This window comes from Lepisosteus platostomus, chromosome 5 (genome assembly GCF_059453375.1).
Source record: "Lepisosteus platostomus isolate fLepPlt1 chromosome 5, fLepPlt1.hap1, whole genome shotgun sequence".
In the NCBI taxonomy this organism is placed as follows: Eukaryota; Metazoa; Chordata; class Actinopteri; order Semionotiformes; family Lepisosteidae; genus Lepisosteus; species Lepisosteus platostomus.
In genome coordinates this window covers 21,993,471-22,016,327 of record NC_142615.1, presented here as the reverse complement: position 1 = coordinate 22,016,327, position 22,857 = coordinate 21,993,471, and the positions used below count along the sequence as shown (strand labels likewise).

General features: G+C 43.6%; 2 non-coding genes across 2 annotated transcripts; both read left to right on the top strand.

Moving 5' to 3' along the window:
* The first annotated feature begins 5,742 nt into the window (after window positions 1–5,742).
* trnar-ucu (transfer RNA arginine (anticodon UCU)) lies at window positions 5,743–5,835 on the top strand. The gene is made up of 2 exons: window positions 5,743–5,779; window positions 5,800–5,835. It is a non-coding gene; the product is annotated as a tRNA-Arg (tRNA).
* A 6,883-nt stretch (window positions 5,836–12,718) lies between these two features.
* On the top strand, window positions 12,719–12,793 carry trnan-auu (transfer RNA asparagine (anticodon AUU)). Its single transcript has one exon. It is a non-coding gene; the product is annotated as a tRNA-Asn (tRNA).
* The last annotated feature ends 10,064 nt before the right edge of the window (window positions 12,794–22,857 follow it).

Genomic DNA, 22,857 nt, shown 5'->3' with positions numbered 1-22,857 from the left:
CCTCTTCTTTAGAAGAGCCTTTAATGAACTATTCTTTACCTCTCTGTTCCTACTGTATTTAATACCACCATCTATTGTCTCCTCTAACTGTGTATTCTCATCCTGCTTATCTTGTGTATTTTTTTAACTTTATTGTTGTCATTCTGTAAAGTGCTTTGAAAAGCCACCTTTAAAGGCGCTATATAATGTAAAGATTATTATTATTATTATTAATAATGAACAGTGCATTTAACACTGAGCACATGCGGTCCTTCTTTGCAAAGGATTGCAAAGGTTGGGAATTAGCTTTTCACTCGTGTTGTTGAAGACCGTATCCTGGCTGTGTTGCAGGAAATGTCTGGATGCCATTACCGGATCAAGGAGAGGATCAGGGTTTTGGGAAGTCTTTTTGATGCCTGACACTGTGTGTTTCCTGGTTGTAACGGGTGTCATTCTGGACCTAAACAACAGAGAACACCATTGAAATCGCTGAACTGCCTAGCGGACACTTTGTTGCCTTCTTCTGACCTGTAATTCATGCGATTCTCTGAAAACATGGCACGTTGTATCTGTGCTACCTTTATGGAGGGTGACCACACTCATAAGGATCATAGATTCGATCACAAGCATCTAAAAACGAGAATGAGAAAATGACATCACGCTATAAGGCTGAATGGCATGAATTCTCCTGTTCCTTCTGCAGCAAATGTGAGTTTTTTTGCTTCTTAACACTGAGATAGTTGGAGATATTTGGCAGCTGTGGGATTCCAACTCAACCCTCAAAGAGACTGGAGCTTTAATCCAGCTCTAAACTAAAAACTGGGTGACTTGTAAGGGCTGGTAGGAGAGGAAAAGAATAACTGCTTCTTTTTTGGTCTTTAGCTACTAAAAGAAAGGAAAAAAATATTTGATTATTTTTTTTTCACCAGTTGTTTTGATCAAATCATTGTAACGCAGTGCCATATTAAGGTATAATATGTACATGAACGTCATGTCTGAGTCGAAGATGGCAGCTGAGTATCGCTGGAGGACAGTTCATCATGAGTGGGTAAGCCTGCATAATGAGGGAGAAGAGATCAGCCTCTCTGACGCAGTGTCCAGTGACACTAACCTTCTGTCCTACTGTTCTCTGCTAATGTAGGGGGTGAATGTTTATTTAGGTGAATGTAAGGTTTCATTCTTGTAAAATATTTCCGAGCACTTTTTTTGTTGCTGAAAATTAATCTTGTGCATTTGAATGAATTCCGATATTGTCACCTAATTCTATACATTGTTTCATCAGACTAGAACATTTAGAGGAGCTCAATTGCATTTATGAATTGCATAGTGATAGTATTTCTTTCCGTTTAAATACTTCAGTCAAAAATGTAGAGAAGGTGCTCCTGTTTTCACCATTATAAGAACTGTGATGCACCAGTAATATTTACTCTCACAAAAGTATTGTAATTGTATTGTTCTGTTCTGTAACAATCTTGAGTGACACAAACCTTCTGTTTTACTGCACTACACTTCTCCAGAGGCCAGTTCAGCACACAAGGATCCTCAGTCAAACAAACACTGCAATCGCTTGATAAAAGCCATTCCTCATCCTTTCTCTTAGTATTGGTGCAACTTTTGTATGCAAAGAAGGCGATTTGACAATGAAAGGTGCAATCATCTTAAAGAGAGTCTTCATGAAGGCATGCACAGCTTAAGGCACATGAAGCTGAATCCGTGAGCTGATTGACACAAAACAATGTCGCTTCGCATTATCTGCAAAGCTGTTTTGCTTGTCTGACCACCTCTTCGTACTTTACAGTGAGCGCATATATTTCAGTTTCTTCTTTTGTATTTTCCTTTCTATTTTACTGTCCCTTTCCCCCATGTGGAGATGTATCCACTGCCAAAACTGCTGTCTGATTATTTAAATTATCTGTAAAACTGTTACATGACTTCATCTAATTGTAAATTTATAAGACAGTCTGTGAGACATTTGTGAGAGTAGCTGAATCCCAGGGCTGGTGTGGAATCACACACAGACAGGTCTTCTGTCAGAGCTGTGTAGCTCTGTCCCACTGCTCAGGGCTACAGACTGGTCAAATGGTCACTATTGTAGACACGACCATCGGACCATCGGCTACAAATAATCAATATACTGATCATAGTGTCACTACTGGTGTTTATTACATAAATACTATATATAAATAATAAGATAATTCCACACAAATGTGTGTTATAAAACATTTATAAATTTTGGGAGGCTGACATACAGTAAAGCAAGTAATACTGAAGGGCTGGAAGTCCTGGAAAGGGTTAATAGAAACTTCTTGCTTCTGACCTGGAACAGAGCCCACAACTGCCAGATCAGTGACCCCTGAGCCCAGTTCACAGAGAGGAGAACCAGGAGCTCTTCTCTGTCTCTAAGAGGCTGTGAGGAAGGAGAAAAGGGGGAGATGTGACTTGAGTCTAGGCTGTTCTGATATAATTCATGAAGCAGCACTGATTGTCTGAATATTTTCTGGTCCTGGATTGTGAAGATAGCGAGCAGTATGGAGTTGAGCTTCAGTCTGAGTGTTAGTCTACACTGTGAATCTGAATGAGAAGAGAATATTGATTTTTTATTCTGCCTAAGAGAATTTTTCTTCTTTGCCAGGTGGTGTTACATCCCCTTTAGATACTCTACACAGACTGCCAGAGAGAAGAGGAGAGAGAGAGAGATGGACAGATAAGAGCACACGCAGTGAGAGAGACATACGTCTTGATTTACTTTGAAGCAAATGTTCATTTCCTTTCTGGAACAAGTTGTTTCTGAACTTCAAGACATTCATACAACTTCTGAAAGATAAAATACAAATCTTGCTTATCAGGACAGAAGAAATACTGCAAAAGAATGTCAGTGATTTTTTCTCATTTTAACGAAATGTGCAGAAAAACAACAGCAGTGCATCTCCATCGTCTTGATTTAGCTTAATACAAGTATTCACTCCCTTTAATGAAAATAAAAACCTGTGAAAGATGAAATAAAGTTCTTGATTATTCTTCGTCAGTGCAGAAGAAGTACTGCCAGCTGGCAGGAAAATGCCAGTATTTTATTTTCTTAAACTGCAAACGTATGAATGGTGAAAATGTGTCTCTGTGCAGCTATTAAACAAAGAGCTGGTGGTTCAAGCACACTCAGGGACATGCTTCAGATTGTTATGATGTAACATAACCTTCGCTAAAAATTGATGGGCTTTCCACTCCAAAGTCTTCATTTTGTTTTTCTTAAGCCATTCAGAGGTGGACTTGCTGGTGTGTTTTGAACTTAAACTTGAACTTTATTGCCATATGTAACCGGTACTGGTACAATGGAATTCTTACTTACAGAAAGTCTCTTGATTGTAAAACAAGTGTAAAAAACAAGACAAAGTGCAAACAGTGCATCAAGGCAATGTACAAACAAACAATAGACAATGTGCAAGTAAACATGTAGATAGTTTGAATGTAAACAATACAGACGTGTAAACAATGACTGGAGATGTGCAATAGATAAGAAATCATAAAGAGGTAGATGGTGATGGTGTAGGTGTGGTCCGAGGGGGATGGCTAAATGTGTTCGCCAGTCTCACTGCTTGTGGATAGAAGGTATTGAAGAATCTAGTGGTAAGTGTCCGTATGCTCTTATATCTCTTGCCTGAGGGCAGTGGGGTGAAGAGCTCATGCCCGGGGTGGTGACTGTCCTCTGTGATGGCCAGAATTCTACCATGGCAGCGGTCCTCATAGAGCTGTTTAATCTCGGTGAGACCGCAGCCGATGATCTTCTGGGCCATATTGACCATTCTCTGTAGTGCCTTTCTTTCTCGCGAAGAGGTGTTACCGTACCACACAGTGATCCCGTTGGTGAGGACGCTCTCGATGGTGCAGCGGTAGAAGTTCACGAAATAAAGGTGCTGCTGAGCCTTCTTCATGATAGAGTCAGTGTTCACAGTCCAGGTTAGATCTTTAATATGAATTCCCAAAAACCTAAAGCTGGTGACTGTTTCCACTTCCGTTCCATCAATACTGAGTGGGCTGTGAGTGTATGGCCTGTGTCTCCGAAAATCCACTATTAGCTCTTTCATTTTCTTTATGTTCAAGTCCAGGTTATTGCTATGACACCACCTAAGCAGCTGTACAACTTCATCCCTGTAAGTAGACTTGTCATCATCACTGATCAGTCCTATTATAGTGGTGTCATCGGCAAACTTAATGATGCGGTTGTTGCTGTGTCCTGCTGTGCAGTTGTGAGTAAATAGGGAGTACAACCTTGGACTCAGACAGCAGCCTTTTGGGGTTCCAGTGCTCAGGGTGAGTGGTGTTGATGTTTTATTGCCTATCCGCACCACCTGTGGTCTCTCGATAAGAAAGTCCAGCAGCCAGTTGCAGACAGAGTTGCACAGACCTAATCCCCTGAGCTTTGTCACCAGTTGACTGGGTATGATGGAACTGAATGCTAAACTGTAGTCCACAAACAGCATTCTCAAATACGAGTTCTTAGTGTCCAGTTGTTCCAAGGTTGTATGCAGAGCCAGGGAAACAGCATCATCCACTGATCTGTTGTTCTGGTAGGCGAACTGCAAGGGGTCCAGGGACTCTGTGATGGAGGAGTTGATGTGTGACAACACCAGCTTCTCCAGGCGTTTCATCACCACAGATGTTAATGCTACTGGGCAGTAATCATTCAGGCATGTCACTTTTGTCTTTTTGGGGGTTGGAACAATAGTGTTTTTTTTAAAGCAGATGGGGACCATGGACTGTGACAGGGAGGAGTTAAAGATGTCCGTAAACACTGTGGTCAGCTGGGCTGCACATGTCCTCAGGACGTGAGGTGGTATCCCATCAGGCCCTGCAGCCTTACGGATTTTCACCCTGCTCAGAGTCTTCTGCTCGTCCTGCTCTGAGAGTTTCAGAACAAACTCGCCCTGCACACTTGCTGTCTTCTCAGCATTGCCCGTGTTCAGAGCATCAAAGCGGGCATAGAATTTGCCCACTTTGGATCATTGTCTTGCTGCAGAACCCAAGTGCACTTCAGCTTGAGGTCACGAACAGATGGCCGGACATTCTCCTTCAGGATTTTTTGGTAGACAGCAGAATTCATGGTTCCATTTACCACAGCAAGTCTTCCAGGTCCTGAAGCAGCAAAACAGCCCCAGACCATCACACTACCACCACCATATTTTACTGTTGGTATGATGTTCCTTTTCTGAAATGCTGTGTTACTTTTACGCCAGATGTAATGGGACACACCTTCCAAAAAGTTCAACTTTTGTCTCGTCAGTCCACAGAGTATTTTCCCAAAAGTCTTGGGGGTCATCAAGATGTTTTCTGGCTCATCAGTGGTTTTCGTCTTGGAATTCTGCCATGCAGGCCATTTTTGCCCAGTCTCTTTCTTATAGTGGAGTCATGAACACTGATCTTAACTGAGGCAAGTGAAGCCTGCAGTTCTTTGGATGTTGTTGTGGGGTTTTTTGTGACCTCTTGGATGAGTCGTCGCTGTGCTCTTGGGGTAATTTTGGTCTTTAGAAATGGCTTTATAAACTTTTCCAGACTGATAAATCTCAATCACTTTTTCACACAGGGCCATGTAGGTTTGGATTTTTTTTTCCCCTTAATAATAAAAACCTTCATTTAAAAACTGCATTTTGTGTTTACTTGTGTTATCTTTGTCTAATATTTCAATTTGTTTGATGATCTGAAACTTTCAGTGTGACAAACATGCAAAAAAATAAGAAATCAGGAAGGGGGCAAACACTTTTTCACACAGCTGGCTCTGTGGCGCAATGGAGAGCGCGTTGGACTTCTAGGCCTTGATAGAATGAAGTCATTCAAAGGTTGTGGGTTCGAGTCCCACCAGAGTCATGTGTCATTTTTATTGAACCTTTCGAAATCCTCTAGGGATTGGTGTTGATCAAGTCAAATACAGGACTTCTTAAGAGTCCACAGTTGAAAATGAACCAGCAGCCACAAGAAAGAAATTAGCACTGGACTGTGATCACATCACTCCTGTCCTGGAGTCCTTGCACTGGCTTCCTGTCAACTTCAAAATCCTCAAGCTCACCTATAAGGCTCTCCATGGCTTAGCACCTCAGTACCTGTCTGGGTTATCGCCCTACTCCCCACCTCACAACCTCCGCTCTTCTAATTGTGTTTTCCTATCTGTCCCCCAGTCCATCTACATTCTATGGGTGACAGGGCCTTCTCGTGTTTTGCCCCAAAGCTCTGGATCTTTATCCCCAAGGATATCAGAGAGTCACCTTCTCTAAACTCCTTCAAATCCAGACTCAAAACCCTCTTCTTTAGAAGAGCCTTTAATGAACTATTCTTTACCTCTCTGTTCCTACTGTATTTAATACCACCATCTATTGTCTCCTCTAACTGTGTATTCTCATCCTGCTTATCTTGTGTATTTTTTTAACTTTATTGTTGTCATTCTGTAAAGTGCTTTGAAAAGCCACCTTTAAAGGCGCTATATAATGTAAAGATTATTATTATTATTATTAATAATGAACAGTGCATTTAACACTGAGCACATGCGGTCCTTCTTTGCAAAGGATTGCAAAGGTTGGGAATTAGCTTTTCACTCGTGTTGTTGAAGACCGTATCCTGGCTGTGTTGCAGGAAATGTCTGGATGCCATTACCGGATCAAGGAGAGGATCAGGGTTTTGGGAAGTCTTTTTGATGCCTGACACTGTGTGTTTCCTGGTTGTAACGGGTGTCATTCTGGACCTAAACAACAGAGAACACCATTGAAATCGCTGAACTGCCTAGCGGACACTTTGTTGCCTTCTTCTGACCTGTAATTCATGCGATTCTCTGAAAACATGGCACGTTGTATCTGTGCTACCTTTATGGAGGGTGACCACACTCATAAGGATCATAGATTCGATCACAAGCATCTAAAAACGAGAATGAGAAAATGACATCACGCTATAAGGCTGAATGGCATGAATTCTCCTGTTCCTTCTGCAGCAAATGTGAGTTTTTTTGCTTCTTAACACTGAGATAGTTGGAGATATTTGGCAGCTGTGGGATTCCAACTCAACCCTCAAAGAGACTGGAGCTTTAATCCAGCTCTAAACTAAAAACTGGGTGACTTGTAAGGGCTGGTAGGAGAGGAAAAGAATAACTGCTTCTTTTTTGGTCTTTAGCTACTAAAAGAAAGGAAAAAAATATTTGATTATTTTTTTTCACCAGTTGTTTTGATCAAATCATTGTAACGCAGTGCCATATTAAGGTATAATATGTACATGAACGTCATGTCTGAGTCGAAGATGGCAGCTGAGTATCGCTGGAGGACAGTTCATCATGAGTGGGTAAGCCTGCATAATGAGGGAGAAGAGATCAGCCTCTCTGACGCAGTGTCCAGTGACACTAACCTTCTGTCCTACTGTTCTCTGCTAATGTAGGGGGTGAATGTTTATTTAGGTGAATGTAAGGTTTCATTCTTGTAAAATATTTCTGAGCACTTTTTTTGTTGCTGAAAATTAATCTTGTGCATTTGAATGAATTCCGATATTGTCACCTAATTCTATACATTGTTTCATCAGACTAGAACATTTAGAGGAGCTCAATTGCATTTATGAATTGCATAGTGATAGTATTTCTTTCCGTTTAAATACTTCAGTCAAAAATGTAGAGAAGGTGCTCCTGTTTTCACCATTATAAGAACTGTGATGCACCAGTAATATTTACTCTCACAAAAGTATTGTAATTGTATTGTTCTGTTCTGTAACAATCTTGAGTGACACAAACCTTCTGTTTTACTGCACTACACTTCTCCAGAGGCCAGTTCAGCACACAAGGATCCTCAGTCAAACAAACACTGCAATCGCTTGATAAAAGCCATTCCTCATCCTTTCTCTTAGTATTGGTGCAACTTTTGTATGCAAAGAAGGCGATTTGACAATGAAAGGTGCAATCATCTTAAAGAGAGCCTTCATGAAGGCATGCACAGCTTAAGGCACATGAAGCTGAATCCGTGAGCTGATTGACACAAAACAATGTCGCTTCCCATTATCTGCAAAGCTGTTTTGCTTGTCTGACCACCTCTTCGTACTTTACAGTGAGCGCATATATTTCAGTTTCTTCTTTTGTATTTTCCTTTCTATTTTACTGTCCCTTTCCCCCATGTGGAGATGTATCCACTGCCAAAACTGCTGTCTGATTATTTAAATTATCTGTAAAACTGTTACATGACTTCATCTAATTGTAAATTTATAAGACAGTCTGTGAGACATTTGTGAGAGTAGCTGAATCCCAGGGCTGGTGTGGAATCACACACAGACAGGTCTTCTGTCAGAGCTGTGTAGCTCTGTCCCACTGCTCAGGGCTACAGACTGGTCAAATGGTCACTATTGTAGACACGACCATCGGACCATCGGCTACAAATAATCAATATACTGATCATAGTGTCACTACTGGTGTTTATTACATAAATACTATATATAAATAATAAGATAATTCCACACAAATGTGTGTTATAAAACATTTATAAATTTTGGGAGGCTGACATACAGTAAAGAAAGTAATACTGAAGGGCTGGAAGTCCTGGAAAGGGTTAATAGAAACTTCTTGCTTCTGACCTGGAACAGAGCCCACAACTGCCAGATCAGTGACCCCTGAGCCCAGTTCACAGAGAGGAGAACCAGGAGCTCTTCTCTGTCTCTAAGAGGCTGTGAGGAAGGAGAAAAGGGGGAGATGTGACTTGAGTCTAGGCTGTTCTGATATAATTCATGAAGCAGCACTGATTGTCTGAATATTTTCTGGTCCTGGATTGTGAAGATAGCGAGCAGTATGGAGTTGAGCTTCAGTCTGAGTGTTAGTCTACACTGTGAATCTGAATGAGAAGAGAATATTGATTTTTTATTCTGCCTAAGAGAATTTTTCTTCTTTGCCAGGTGGTGTTACATCCCCTTTAGATACTCTACACAGACTGCCAGAGAGAAGAGGAGAGAGAGAGAGATGGACAGATAAGAGCACACGCAGTGAGAGAGACATACGTCTTGATTTACTTTGAAGCAAATGTTCATTTCCTTTCTGGAACAAGTTGTTTCTGAACTTCAAGACATTCATACAACTTCTGAAAGATAAAATACAAATCTTGCTTATCAGGACAGAAGAAATACTGCAAAAGAATGTCAGTGATTTTTTCTCATTTTAACGAAATGTGCAGAAAAACAACAGCAGTGCATCTCCATCGTCTTGATTTAGCTTAATACAAGTATTCACTCCCTTTAATGAAAATAAAAACCTGTGAAAGATGAAATAAAGTTCTTGATTATTCTTCGTCAGTGCAGAAGAAGTACTGCCAGCTGGCAGGAAAATGCCAGTATTTTATTTTCTTAAACTGCAAACGTATGAATGGTGAAAATGTGTCTCTGTGCAGCTATTAAACAAAGAGCTGGTGGTTCAAGCACACTCAGGGACATGCTTCAGATTGTTATGATGTAACATAACCTTCGCTAAAAATTGATGGGCTTTCTTCCCAAACCCTCTTGAACTTCGCAGGAAATGTGCGTTTTACTTGTGTGGAACTACAAGTAAAGAATTAAGTACCTAAGTCAATGTCCAAGAAAACCATCTTCACATGGGGAATTTTTCTTCAACTGGCTGTTGGGAGAATTCATTTATACACCCGTTGTATCCTTAGCAAAAATATTTTAAAATTAGAACACAGATTTGTTGGAGAACTTGACAGTCCTTGACAATTATTATTAAATAAGTTTTATACAAATGTGCGTTGCTATTTTAAATATGTACCTTAATTGTAATATATATATAAACATAATTGCTTTGATATGGATGTTCATTTGAAGAATTTGAGGAAACTATCAAGGATCGCAGAACAACCAAAGATACATTTGGGCATCTGCTATTGGTAAAGATTAAAGAGTACCATAAGTGTGAAGCTTGCATACACACAAGAGAAAAAAATAGTTTTAATGCACTTCATTAAACGGATGGTGTGCTTATCAATCGTGCATAAAATGTACATAGCAGAGGATGGTTTCGATCCATCGACCTCTGGGTTATGGGCCCAGCACACTTCCACTGCACCACTCTGCTGACAGTTATCTTAGTGTGATGCAACACAACTTTTCTATCTTTGCTTTCGAAAAGTGCGCCCAAGATGAAAAGTCTAAACGGTTAACGCAGACGTCACTTTGAGCACTTGGTCTTTTATAGTACGAATCATCACAAGCTGCTCTACATTGGCGTGTCTTCAAGATCGTTGTGAACCAAAGCTTCTACTTTCCTAGGCAACTGATTCTTTCGTCATTAATTCCCAAATCTTCACTGAAAATCAGTGAAACAAAAACCAAACACACTCACTTCCTAGCGCGAAAGAAAAATGATTGAAGCATTTGAGAAATAGCAAGAGTAGTCTGAACAGCTCCAGCCTATCAACTGCTCTACAAAGAGATCGCTCCCTCTATACCCATTTTATAACACTGAAAATGATTCAGGAAGCACAGCAAAGTTCTAAAAGCAGAGGTTGAAAAGCATCTGAAAAAAAATAAAATAAAAAAGAAATAAATAAAAATAATAATAAAAAAAGCGTCTGGATACGTAAAATGTCAATTTATCTAAGTAACATCTTCAGCTTTGAAAGATTGTAATCCATATATTTTTGTTTCACTCTTTTTTACATAACAGGCTTTCAATAAATAAACTGTATTGTAATGAAGGCTGCATTAGAAAATGTATATCTACTGTAGCATTGTTAAATAAAATCGGGACATGTGCCAGTCTCGAATTAATCACTCTTTGCAGGCACACTACGGAAACCTGCAGATGTTCGTTGGGAGAAGTGACTCCTGCAAAGAGTGTTAATCGTCGAGAAAAGCACTCCTCTCGGGAATATATTTCCAATTTCTGAAGAGCCGATTTTCACGATTTTTTCCCCGATATTTATTTTCCGGTGCGGTTATTGATCGCGTTCGAAAGATGATTTTCATAATGGACGTGTTACCTGCAAAGTCACAGTTAAACTGTTAATGGCGAAAAGATTCAGAATATTTTTTTTTAGAATACCCATTTAATTTTTTATCATTCTTACAAGCAAATTGTTTATGGAAACGCTAGTGTAAATTACAGTGTAAATAGACAGGAGCTATTACTATTTTAAACACTAGTTGTGATAGCTGTAGCTCTTATCTGCATCTGAGTTCCCGGTATGAATACTATAGGTTATAATTTATCTGCTCGGGCTAGGATACGTTCCTGTTTCTCAGTTTGATCAAATATGTATATTGTTAAACCCTGCGAATTGAAAAAAACGGTGTCGGTGGCTCTGCACTTTAATCATTTAGCGCTATCTATACAGCTTGCGAAAGATGAAACACAAATCTTGCTTATCAGTGAAGAAGAGGTACTCCCAGCAGGCCAGCTAATACAGCAAAGTTTTTTTTCACCCTGACCCAGAGAATGGAGAAAAGAGAGGCGCCTGTGGCTCTGCAGTTTAATCAATTTGTGAGTTCGGCGGTTAACTGAAAGAATGGTAAACGGAGCTCGCCCCAGCCAATCCTTATTCTTTTAAAGAGGAGAAAAATTAACTTTGCCGGCATTTTTACAAGCTATAAAAGATAGCACAGAAAAAAAACACTCTACAGATTATTTTTTGGAGCCGAAGCAGCAATGTCCTTTCCGATTCAATTGATAAAGCTCACCCAGTGAATACTGTTAACAGAATGTGAAAGCATGGTCAACTTTGTAACTGCAACCACAGGAAAAAACAGCAAGAAGCAGACTCCATTCTCCATTTAAATCTGTCGTGAGAGGTATGTTTTTTGAATGCATGAAGTCAATCCCACGATCGCTTTTGAACTTGGACAAAGTACTTCCAAAGGAGCGCTGTATGCAAAGATTTAACAAGCTCAACCCCCGCCAATGATTCGGTGTGAAGAAGCAGAACATTCAAGTTTCACAGACAGAAGCAGCACGCCACCATAACCAACATTAAAACGAAGGGCACACTACGATTTGCATTGACACAAAAGTGATCTCGGCAGATGTCGTTCCCTGCATAACGCAAAAAGTGGCAAAGCGCATTTGGGTTGAGAGGACGCAAGTAGGTTTTTGTTTTCTGCCTTGATGTCAAGCTGACAAAGTATCTTTAAACACTTTGCTTAGTTTCTCGAGAGACTGCTGAACAGCGTAGGATCTACACACACATGAGGAGACTGATGGAACACGTACACATCTTTAGGGTGGTAATTACTTAACAACAGGCTATACACTTATAAGGCTACACAGGACACTAAAACTACTACGACACTATTTATATATGGAGGGTCAGCTGCTGGTCATCGAGCTGACCCTCAGACTCTCCCCAGCTACAACTCCCAGCCTGCTCTGTGGTGCTATGAGTGCCTAGGTGCTCTTCCTCCTCACCACCGGGCGAGGGCGTTACAATACTTACGAGGAAGACATCGCTCTCTCCAAACCCCAACATCGTGTCCCGACCCACCGTGCTGGAAGCCGACGCGTGCTGTTATTCCTTTACAGAGCAGAAATGACAACCTAGGAGCTGAGAGATCATTTCAGCATTTGGCAGCAATACAGCATTTCCAAAACACAAACAACCAACTCGGAATGACTTGCTTTTGACGCTTTTCAAAGCGTTCTTTGTGCACGACGACTGTGCCGCCTAGCAGATACAAATGGGTTGTGGCTTGAAAACACAAGCGATGTTTATTTTTTGACCGGAAAGGTGCAAATGGAGAACAGCTTTTCTCATCACTCTCTGTGGCGCAATCGGTGAGCGTGTTCTGCTATTAACTGAAAGGTTGGTGGTTCAAGCCCACCCAGGGATGACCTTCTTAGTATTGTCAATGTAAACACTGTCTCCACTAAAGCCAAAACCGTAACCCTCTTTATATTTGCAGAAAATGCAAGCCTTTTGCTTGTGTCTAACAACAACACTAGAGACCGGGGAAGTCCAATAGTGATCAACACCGCAACTCCCCAGAAAACCATTTTCACCCATGGAAAAGTATATTTGAATGGCTGGCGGGAGATATCAGTTATACTCCTGTTGCATCCTCTGCTAAAATCGTTTAGAAATACAACGAGGAATTGTTTGAGAACTTGACAAGCATTGTTACGTTAGCACTGTGAAGGTGGATGTTGATATTTTAATATATTTACCTTAATTTTAACATAAATATAAAGATAAATGCTGGACAATCTATGCTGTACAATCAAACACAGTTATATTTTGAGTCTCATGCTGATCGTTGTATGGATCCAAAAGAAAATTTTAAAGCTGATACATTTTCGATTGGAATTTGCTTCTAGCTGCAATCGGTATCTTTTACTTTATGTATGGTAGTGGAAATATATTTTTTAAATGTTTTCTAAAAAAGATCTCATGAAGTATTGCCAGGACCTGCCTTTAGCACTCAGTAGTGATAACACTGTTGATATAGACAGAGAAGAACTGATGATCTAAGCTAAAATAGCTCTAACACCCCTCCTGTAACAGTGTTCGTATTCATAGCAAGTAATATTCTTTTTCAACCCCGAACGTAGCTTTTGCATTAAGTGTTATGTAACCATTAGCGATTTTGGTAGCTTCTGGAGAGCGCACTTTTTCAAACTGAAGCTTATAAGAACATTATTCAAGACTCACCATGGCCCAGAGTCGTTCATCGGGACAAGGATTAACATCAATTGAAAGTACTCCAAAATAAAAGATTTGACCGAAAAATTACAAGAATAGGCAAGTATTAAAACAGCACCATAACTTCTTGAGTTCCAATCTCTTTCCTGGTTCAGGCCATGTAAAATGACATAATCAGTGGTGTCATGCCGAGGTTGTGAGTTTAAGCCTCACCTGGAGCAGCCAGGTTTTCTGTCTTGACAGGTAAACAGTGTTTTGTGTTATTTGCTAAATGGAGAGAGGATTCTGTGTTAATTGGCTCCTCCTGGGAGAGGTCAAGATGAGAAGTTCACGAGGCTGGTGGTAAATATCCTGTTCAGGAATATCGTGGCTGTAGGGGGTCAGATCTATAAATATAGTAAACACATTAGTGGAGATGGTGTGCCTGCTCTCTGTGTGAGAGCCAGGCAGGAAGAAGAATCTGTGGTCTGGGAAGAAAAGACCCTCTTCAGAAGAGCGGCGCTTCTCACAGGAGAGAATGAAAACAAAATCTTTTTCAGGGACGCTGATTTTTCTCTTTGGGGGAATTAAAAGCTCTTGTAGCAAGTGACCTTGTGGAGCAACGGTAGCGCGTCTGACTCCAGCTCAGAAGATTGTGTGTTCAAATCATGTCGAGGTCAGCTGATGTGTCTGCAGGTTCTGCTGGTGCTGAACCTTGTGATCACACTACATAGGTCATCTGAATGAAATAACAGAGGAATATAGAACATGCAGTCAGGAGCGTATGCAACGAATCACTTTGAACATGACAAGAGAAAAGGCACACTGCACATCCGCAGAACATGACGTCCGACTTTAGAGACAGTAACATCAGAGATTGGAAGTTCTTGGTCCAGGTTGGAGGGTTGCACCCATTCTGAGTCTTGTTAGCTGGAATGGATGGGTTTGGGGGTGTTGATACCAGAGCGGTCCAGGAGGGGGGTGCAGGTGTCTCAGGGGCATTCTTGTTTTTCTATGAGTTCAGGTTGATTCTGTTGGTTCTGTCACGAATCTCCCTCATGCAAGCAAGCGCTCCCGCATTCCCTCGAGCTCTCCCCGCACCAAACGTGCAAATCAGTCCTCTACTTAAACCCTCATCTGTCCCCCGGTCATTGCTCACGATTGAGATTCTCTCCCGGAGCTTACCTACTAACTACGCCTTTGCCTTACTACGACTTCTCCCCTGGACCTCGACCCCGCTTTTCTGACTACCGCTTTAGCCACTCGATTTTGTACCTTCGCCTATTTTACGGTTTCTCGGATCCTGACCCCAGACTGTCTCTTCGTTTACGCCTCTGCCTTCTGAATCCACACCGACGCAACTTCTACGCCTTCCCAGACTCTGACCCCTGCCAGTCCCTCGACTACGCCTTCGCCTGTCGATTCTGTGCCTACACCTGTACTACGCCTTCCCGGACTCGGACCCCTGCTTGTTTACTCTGACTACGCCTGCGTCTCGCGCCAAACCCTGCCAAGGGCACCACATTGGATCCCTATCTTCAGCATTCAGCCCCTGCGTGACAGGTTCTGAGTGTCTTGGTTACATCTGTTTGTGTGTATAGATGAAAAAGCTATTGAAGAGCACCCCCACACCCCCTACACATCTCGGTGGAAGTTGCCATGTTCAAAAAATCCTAAAAAGAGAATTAAAGTTTCACACAACAAAGCATGACTGTGAAAGGTCAGGTGACCTGCCTAGTGAGCACAACACTTGATCACAGTAAAAAAATAATTAAAAAATAAAGAAATGGTCCACAACTCAAAGCAAGGTTGTATAAGTTTAGGGAAGCTGTCTGGTGTGTAAAACACCTGGTTGCAGCACTGTGGCTGTTGTGCTTGAAGAGCTATTGACTCATGAATAGCACCCGCCCATCCCCATGTACCGGCTGTCTAATGGTGCCATATTGAAAAAATCATAAAAAATAAAGAAAGGGGCCACAGCCACAGCAAGGTTGTATAAGGTTAGGGGAGCTGTCTGGTGTGTAAAACACCTGGTTGCAGCACTGTGGCTGTTGTGCTTGAAGAGCTATTGACTCGTGAATAGCAGCCCCCTATCCCCATGTACCGGCTGTCTAATGGTGCCATATTGAAAAAATCATAAAAAATAAAGAAAGGTGCCACAGCCACAGCAAGGTTGGACAAGGTTAGGGGGGCTATCTGGTGTGTAAAACACTTGGTTTCAACAGTGTGGCTGTTGTACTTGAAATGCTATTGAGCCACGAAGAAGACCCATCTATCCCAGTGTATCACCTGTTGTGTTATCTTCAAAAAATCATAAAAAAATAAAGAAAGTGGCACAGCCACAGCAAGGTTGTATAAGGTTAGGGGGCCTGTTTGGTGTGTAAAACACTTGGTTTCAGCAGTGTGGCTGTTGTATTTGAAATGCTATTGAGCCATGAAGACGACCTGTCCCAGTGTATTACCTGTAGTGTTTTCAAAAAAGCATAAAAAATAAAGGTTCCACAACCCAAAACAAAGCTGGGAAAAGTCAGAGGACCTGCTTAGTGTGCAAAACACTTACTTGCAGCATTGTGGGTGCTGTGGTTTAAATCCTATTGGTTTGTGAACAGAATGGCCCTATCCCAGTGCATTGTGCCACATTAAATAAAAGCCCGAGAAAAAGAGATTCAGAACACAAAAGCTCTGTCAGTGTTCTGTGTATAAAGTCGGTTTGAACATCATGGGAGCTGTTTTTAATACGCTGCTGAGTAAAGAATATTTTAATCTTCCTGCTGCTCAGTAGTATTGTCAATATAGTTGACCCTTACCTGAATGAAAACAGGACGTAAAGGAAGGGTTTCAGAAATCAAACAAAGCTTTATTCCTGTGCTTACAGTCTGGGTAATTGGAGACTGCGCTGTTCTGCTTCCTATGGTCATATATGGGTTTTTCGCACGAAGCCATATTGAACAGTATTTCTCACGTTGTGAACGTGCACACAGCGGTCCCCCGGGTTCCAGTTAGTATGTAATTATGTAGAGGCTGTGGAAATTTCCACAAGTCTTGGTCTTTAAAATGCATTTGGTTTGACGTCGTTCTGTGCTTCCATTGCGAAGATATGGACAAAAGAATATTCGTGCTTGGTCAAAAAAATGTCATAAAACTTATAAGTAAAGGCTGAGAAAGCATTCACAATGTATTTTATATACAAAGCAAGTATTCTCGCAACTCTAAGAGGTTTCGTGTATACGGTACAGGCGTGCCAAAATCGTTTTCAAACTTCAAGCTAACTTTACCCTCGGAGACGAGGAAGACTGGGGTGGGTGGGTGGAAATGTGAGGTCACGCAGGGGCGCGGGGCTGCGTGTTGTAACACGCGGTAAGAGCAGTAAGGGAGCGGATCAGGAGGGGGGTGGGCGCGTCATTTCCAAGACGCAAATCGGCTTTTCCGTCGCCGCTGCCAGAGCCCCTGGCCGCCGAGCGTGCCGAGCGCCGGTTGTCGATAGATCACCGCAGGGACTTTTCGTGTTTGAACGTCGGGCTTCAAGTGTCGACACTTTTCAGAAGAGATTTTCCGCAGTGGTCAGCTCACACCGGTGCGGGAAGATAATGCGCTAACGCATCGACACGCTTTCATTGGCGCCCCGCCTGGGAGAGCGGGGTCGAGTCGCAGACGGAGACGGTGTGGCGTGTCACCAGGGGGTGTTACGGCTGCCATCCGGAGGCCCCGTTTTCACTTCCCCGAGTGGTCGAGTACTAGGCGGCGATCCTTCTGTGTGGAGTCTGTAGTCGAGTCGAACCTGAAGTAGGCTCCATGGTCGAAACGTTGTGTTTTCTTTCTTCTCTTTTCAGCAGGGAATTTAAACCTGTTACGTGTTAACTGATAGATACTTTATTGATCACGTGAGGGAAATTGCACTGCGACAGCAGCACTGTCAACGCAGCGACAGTGTAACAAAATGATACAATAATACAACAATCCAATCCAATCAGTCTAGTCAGTGAGAAGTGCACAAAGAAGAGTCGCTCACAGTCCAGAATATACAAAGAACAAACCAGAACAGTACACAAAAAGTTGTGTTGCACATTATAAATATATTGCACAAGTCCCTGGCATCTATTGCACAAAAAAAAACAGTTGTAAACAGGGAAAAAACAGATGTAAGCAGAGAGTTTACTGTTTAGTGCAAAAACTGTATCCCCTCAAAACCGGGCAGCTTTCTGGGTGCAGACGTGAGCAAGGTGACGTCTGTGCGCTCTGTTCGGCTAGACAAGAGCACCTGCGCTGTGTGTGTATATAAACATACAAAGTTCAAGGAGGGAGCTGCGTCCGAGGAAGAAGTAGAGGTTGATTCCTGTGCTGAAAAGAGAAGAGAGACATAGCTTTTCGGCCGTGGAGCCAAAAACAGAAACATTTACAACGCTGTTTTGCAAACCTTTACCTTCAAGCAGGTAAATGTGTTCGATATAAGGAGCTTGATATCACATTATAACTCGCAAGCTAATGTGGGAAAGAAATAGGATTTGTTTATATAGTTTATATTTATATGTTATATTTGTTTCCCCCGTGTGGATACATGTCGCGTTCACACAACGAAATAGTGCGCCGCTACTTCGTCCTTTCATGTGTATGAGGTGGAAATGCAATATTATTTCAACCCCATTAAAAAATAACATTAAGCAAGCGAAAAACAACATTGTCCTGATTTGTAATAATAATAATGTATTGTGTTGTGTGTTATTGTTGTTTTTTTTGTGTGTGCGTTTATACTTTTTGACATACTTTTTCTGTTTTGTTTTGTATTGAAATAACAACAAGAATAGTCAATCATCCTTACACGTCTGTAGCGCTTTTCTGGACTCTCCACTCAGAGCTCTTTACAGGTCCTGGGGATCCCACTATTACCACAAGTGTGCAGCCCCACCTGGATGATGCTGCAGTCCTCTCCCCACAAACCAGCTCTCAGTGGGGAGGAGAGCAGAGGGATGAAGCCAGTTCAGAGAGGGGGGTTATTAGGAGGCCATGATGGGTAAAGACCAGGAGGGATTTGGCCAGGACACCGGTGTTAACACTGGATTTAGTCGAATGCTTCATTATGTTCATATTAGGTGATATCCTGTAAAAGTTTTAAAAAGTTTTTTTTTTAAACCTCCTTTTGCGGCTCTTTTTTAATTTTTTTTTTAATTTAAACACCAGAAATACAAAAAAAGGAGACAGAAGATTAAAACCGATCCAGAAATAGACAGACTTCACAGCCAGAGGACTTCCCCATTATAAAAGCTGAAAATGAGGCTTACATCATAGGCCCTGCCTTTTGATCCTTTACATTTCTAACAGGATCAATTTAAAAAAAAAAAGGAATCCTACCTAAAAAGCATGAATAGAGAGAGCAGTGCTGGGACCCTTGACTCTTGTGGAGGAAGTTATTTCGCCAAAATCGTGACCTCAGCTCTTCCTCCCATCTCCTGGTTCTAGGTGATGGGAGGCCCGTGGCGCCCACACGGGTCCCCTGCTTGGGCGGGGCCGCCGCCGCCGCCCTGCCCTGCGACCTGGAGCCACGCTACGAGACGCTGTGGTTTGTCCAGCAGCACGACGCGCTGGCCCTGGTTGTGTCAGCCAGCAGAAAGCCCGGCCGCCAGGGCTTCCACTACGTCGAGAGGCGGGACCCGTACTACACTACGCGCTGGCGTGCCGCCCCGCCACCCCGCTTCGCCCGGGTCTGCAGTTCCTTGCCTGCTGATCCTCCTGACGGCTCCTCCTCTGTCCACCCTCCTCTCCTCGGTCTGCGTCTTCTGCGTCTTCCTCAGAGGGGTGGGCAACGTTTTTTTCATTTTGTGTCCTCCCCGTTAAGGTGACGCCCTGCGGATTATCAGCCAATGGGGGGCTTCAGTAGGCCAGGATCTTGCCCAGCTGTGCCCTGAAAGAAGCCAGGGTATCGACTTTAACAACATGGGTGGGCGGCTTGTTCCCCACCCCCGCCCCCCTCTGTGTACAGTAGAGCCTCCTGTCCTGACTGGAGGAGCTCACCCAGCTGTGTCTGGAGAGAAGCCAGGGTATCAGCTTCAAACACATGGCTGGGCAGCTTGTTCCCCACCCCCACCACTCTTTGTGTACAGAAGTGCCACCTGTCCTGAATGGAGGAGCTCATCCAGCTGTGCCTGGAGAGTAGCCAGGGTATCAGCTTTAACCACATGGCTGGACAGCTTGTTCCCCACCCCCACCAACCTTTGTGTAAAGACGTGCTGAATGGCACACTGCTTGTGGTTTGGCTTGGTCCCACTTCTGTGTATAGACTTAAAGAGACGTAAACCCGAAGTGAAAGGGAAGTCATTTTATTTCTGTTTGTGTGTTTTCAGCAAAATGCGGATGACAGACCTAAAAGGCATGAGGGAGAATCCCAGCTTCGGCAGTCGATATTTTTTTTTTCCTGAGACGACCCGAACTACCCCCCAACGCCCCCGAACACCAGACAGAACTCGGTAGACCGGACCCTCTACGATATAATCTGCCCTTGCACAAACCCGCAGAGCTGCGGGTCAGCATGATATCCCCCCATGCCTGCTGGCTGACTGACACACACACACACACATACACACAGGAAATGCCTCTTCTTTACCAGCAAGCTGACTGGAAGTCGAGAGCATGTCAGAGTGAGGGCTGGCGGCGAACCTGCTTGCTTTCTTTTTTAATGCAAAACCAAAAAGAAGGATCTGAACACGAGCCGTTTAATGCGCTGGGCTCTGGGGCTGGGTGAAAAAGGGGGGGGATTATTTTTAACACAATAACGTGCTACTACTATGATTCCTGCATTTTCTATAGATTCTACGCGCTCCTTCCGTGTGAAATGAAACACCCAATGTCGCGACAGGCTCGGCTGCAGGAGAGACGGGCTTCAGTTCTGTTTAAAACAAAAAAATACCTGCCTGTAGGAGACTTTGCTCTGCAGAAGAGCTTTGTCGTGGTCTAAGCAGTCAGGATGTTACTCTGTGGTTTTTAAGGCGCTGTTCCCGGGGGTCTGCAGTAATTGTTCTCGCTTATTGTGGGCTCCTTCCTGTTCCTTACTTTTTGACGTTGGGAAAAAAAATTAAATTCCCCCCCAGAGAATCTTTACTTCTTGTTACTTTTGAGCCGCTGGCAAGATGTCATATGAAAAAAAGGAGCACGTGTTTATCTGTGTTCATCTGTGGCTGAAAACGGGTAGTTTGGACGTGTACCAAAACAAAACCACCAATGCTTTAACGCTTCTCACGCGGAAATGCAAAAGGACTGAACCTCCAATTAAAACGTGAAAAATAAACATGACCGATGTATGTAAACAAAATGGGCTTTCTTGTGCGCAGAAAACAAACAACAAATCACTCCTGTCTGTCTTGTGGGGTCGTGAGTGGTTAATTGGTTCCAGGGGCTCACCCAGCTGTGTCTGGAGAGAAGCCTGGGTATGGGCTTCAACCACAGGGCTGGGCAGCTTGTTCCCCACCCCCACCCCTCTCTGTGTACGGAAGCGCCTCCTGTCCTGACTAGAGGAGCTCATCTCAACCCAGGGTTTGGGCTTCAAACAAAGGGCTGGGCAGCTTGTTCCCCACTGTGTAAAGATGTGCCTCCTGTCCTGACTGGAAGGTCCCATCCATCTGTGTCTGGAGAGAAGCCAGGGTATCTGCTTCAACCACAGGGCTGGGCAGCTTGTTCCCCACCTCCACCCCCCTTTTTGCAAAGTAGCACCGCCTGCTCTCTGTCTGAAATGCCCTTCCTCTGTGCCCTCTGGTCCACGATTCAGTATTCACTCTGAAGAAGCCAGCTGGACTGACTTGGCCAGTGACCTTTAAGGATTTGGAAAATTTGTATCACATTCCCCCCATTCTCCTCTGTTTGAGAATAAAGAGATCTAGTGACTTATCCCTTCTTTTCAGCACAGAAATGTATCCAATGTGATCCCAGAGCAGCGATGTCTTTTCGAGTAAAATCGCATGCAGCATTCTCACCAAGGTGTGAACTATGGCGGCGTGCGGGTGGAACATTGCGTGGTTTTGTGTTTTGCAGCAGGTACCCTTGTGTACGAACGCGCCTTTCTGCACTGTACTGGGGCATCTGTGAACAGGATGTTGCCGTCATAGAAAGACCGAGGTTGCTGCAGTCTTCGCCACCTGCCGTAGAGAAATACGTGGAGGGGGGGATAAGACGAATATTAAGATCTGGTCATGTACATGAAACGGGTTTGTGCGTGTGCGTGTGTGTAGGTACACTCTCCCCTGGTGGAGATTCGCTAGTCGTATTCCAGAAACAGCAGTGAAATGGGAATCAGGGGGCAGGAGTGGACACACAGATGGTGTGCGTTTTGGAAAGGAGAACGATTGGCGCTACTTTACACAAAGGGTGGCAGGGGTCGGGAACAAGCTGCCCAGCTGGGGTTTTGAAGAGGATCGCCTGGCGCCTCGCAAGACACAGCTGGATGAGATCCTCCAGTCGGGACGGGACTGGGAAGGCGCTTCACAAAGGGTGGCTGGGGTGGGGAAAGGGCAACTTAAACATCCTGTGTTGTCCAGCCCCACCTGTGTGTGTGTGTGTGTGTGTGTGTGTGTGTGTGTCTCCCTGACTGTGACAGAAGCTTCGTAGGGCACCGATGTCCTCTGCTGTCCCCCTGGACTACTGAGGGGCTAAGTTTGTGTGAGGCTACATGGGTCAGTTTAATCACCTCTCTCCTCCATTTCTCCTGCCTGATCTCTCTCTCTCTCTTTCTCTCTCTACCTTAGATTCATCAGCCGGAGGTGTTATATATATAGCGCTTTTCTGGACACTCCACTCAAAGTGCTTTACAGGTCATGGGGATCCCACTACCGCCACCAGTGTGCAGGTCTTTACAGGTCATGGGGATCCCACTACTGCCACCAGTGTGCAGCCCCACCTGGATGATGATGCTCCAGTCCACTCCCCACACACCAGCTCTCAGTGGGGAGGAGAGTAGAGTGATGAAGCCAGTTCAGAGATGGGGGTTATTAGGAGGCCATGATGGGTAAGGCAGCAGCCATATCACCCTGCAACTCACAACTGGCAACCCACTGAAGCTAAGAAGGTGTGAGCCTGGTCAGTACCTAGATGGGAGACCTCCTGGGAAAAACTAAGGTTGCTGTTGGAAGAGGTGTTAGTGGGGCCAGCAGGGGGTACTCACCCTGTGGTCCATGTGGGTCCTAATGCCCCAGTATAGTGACGGGGACACTATACTGTAAACAGGCGCCGTCCTTCGGATGAGACGTAAAACCGAGGTCCTGACTCTCTGTGGTCATTAAAAATCCCAGGGTGCTTC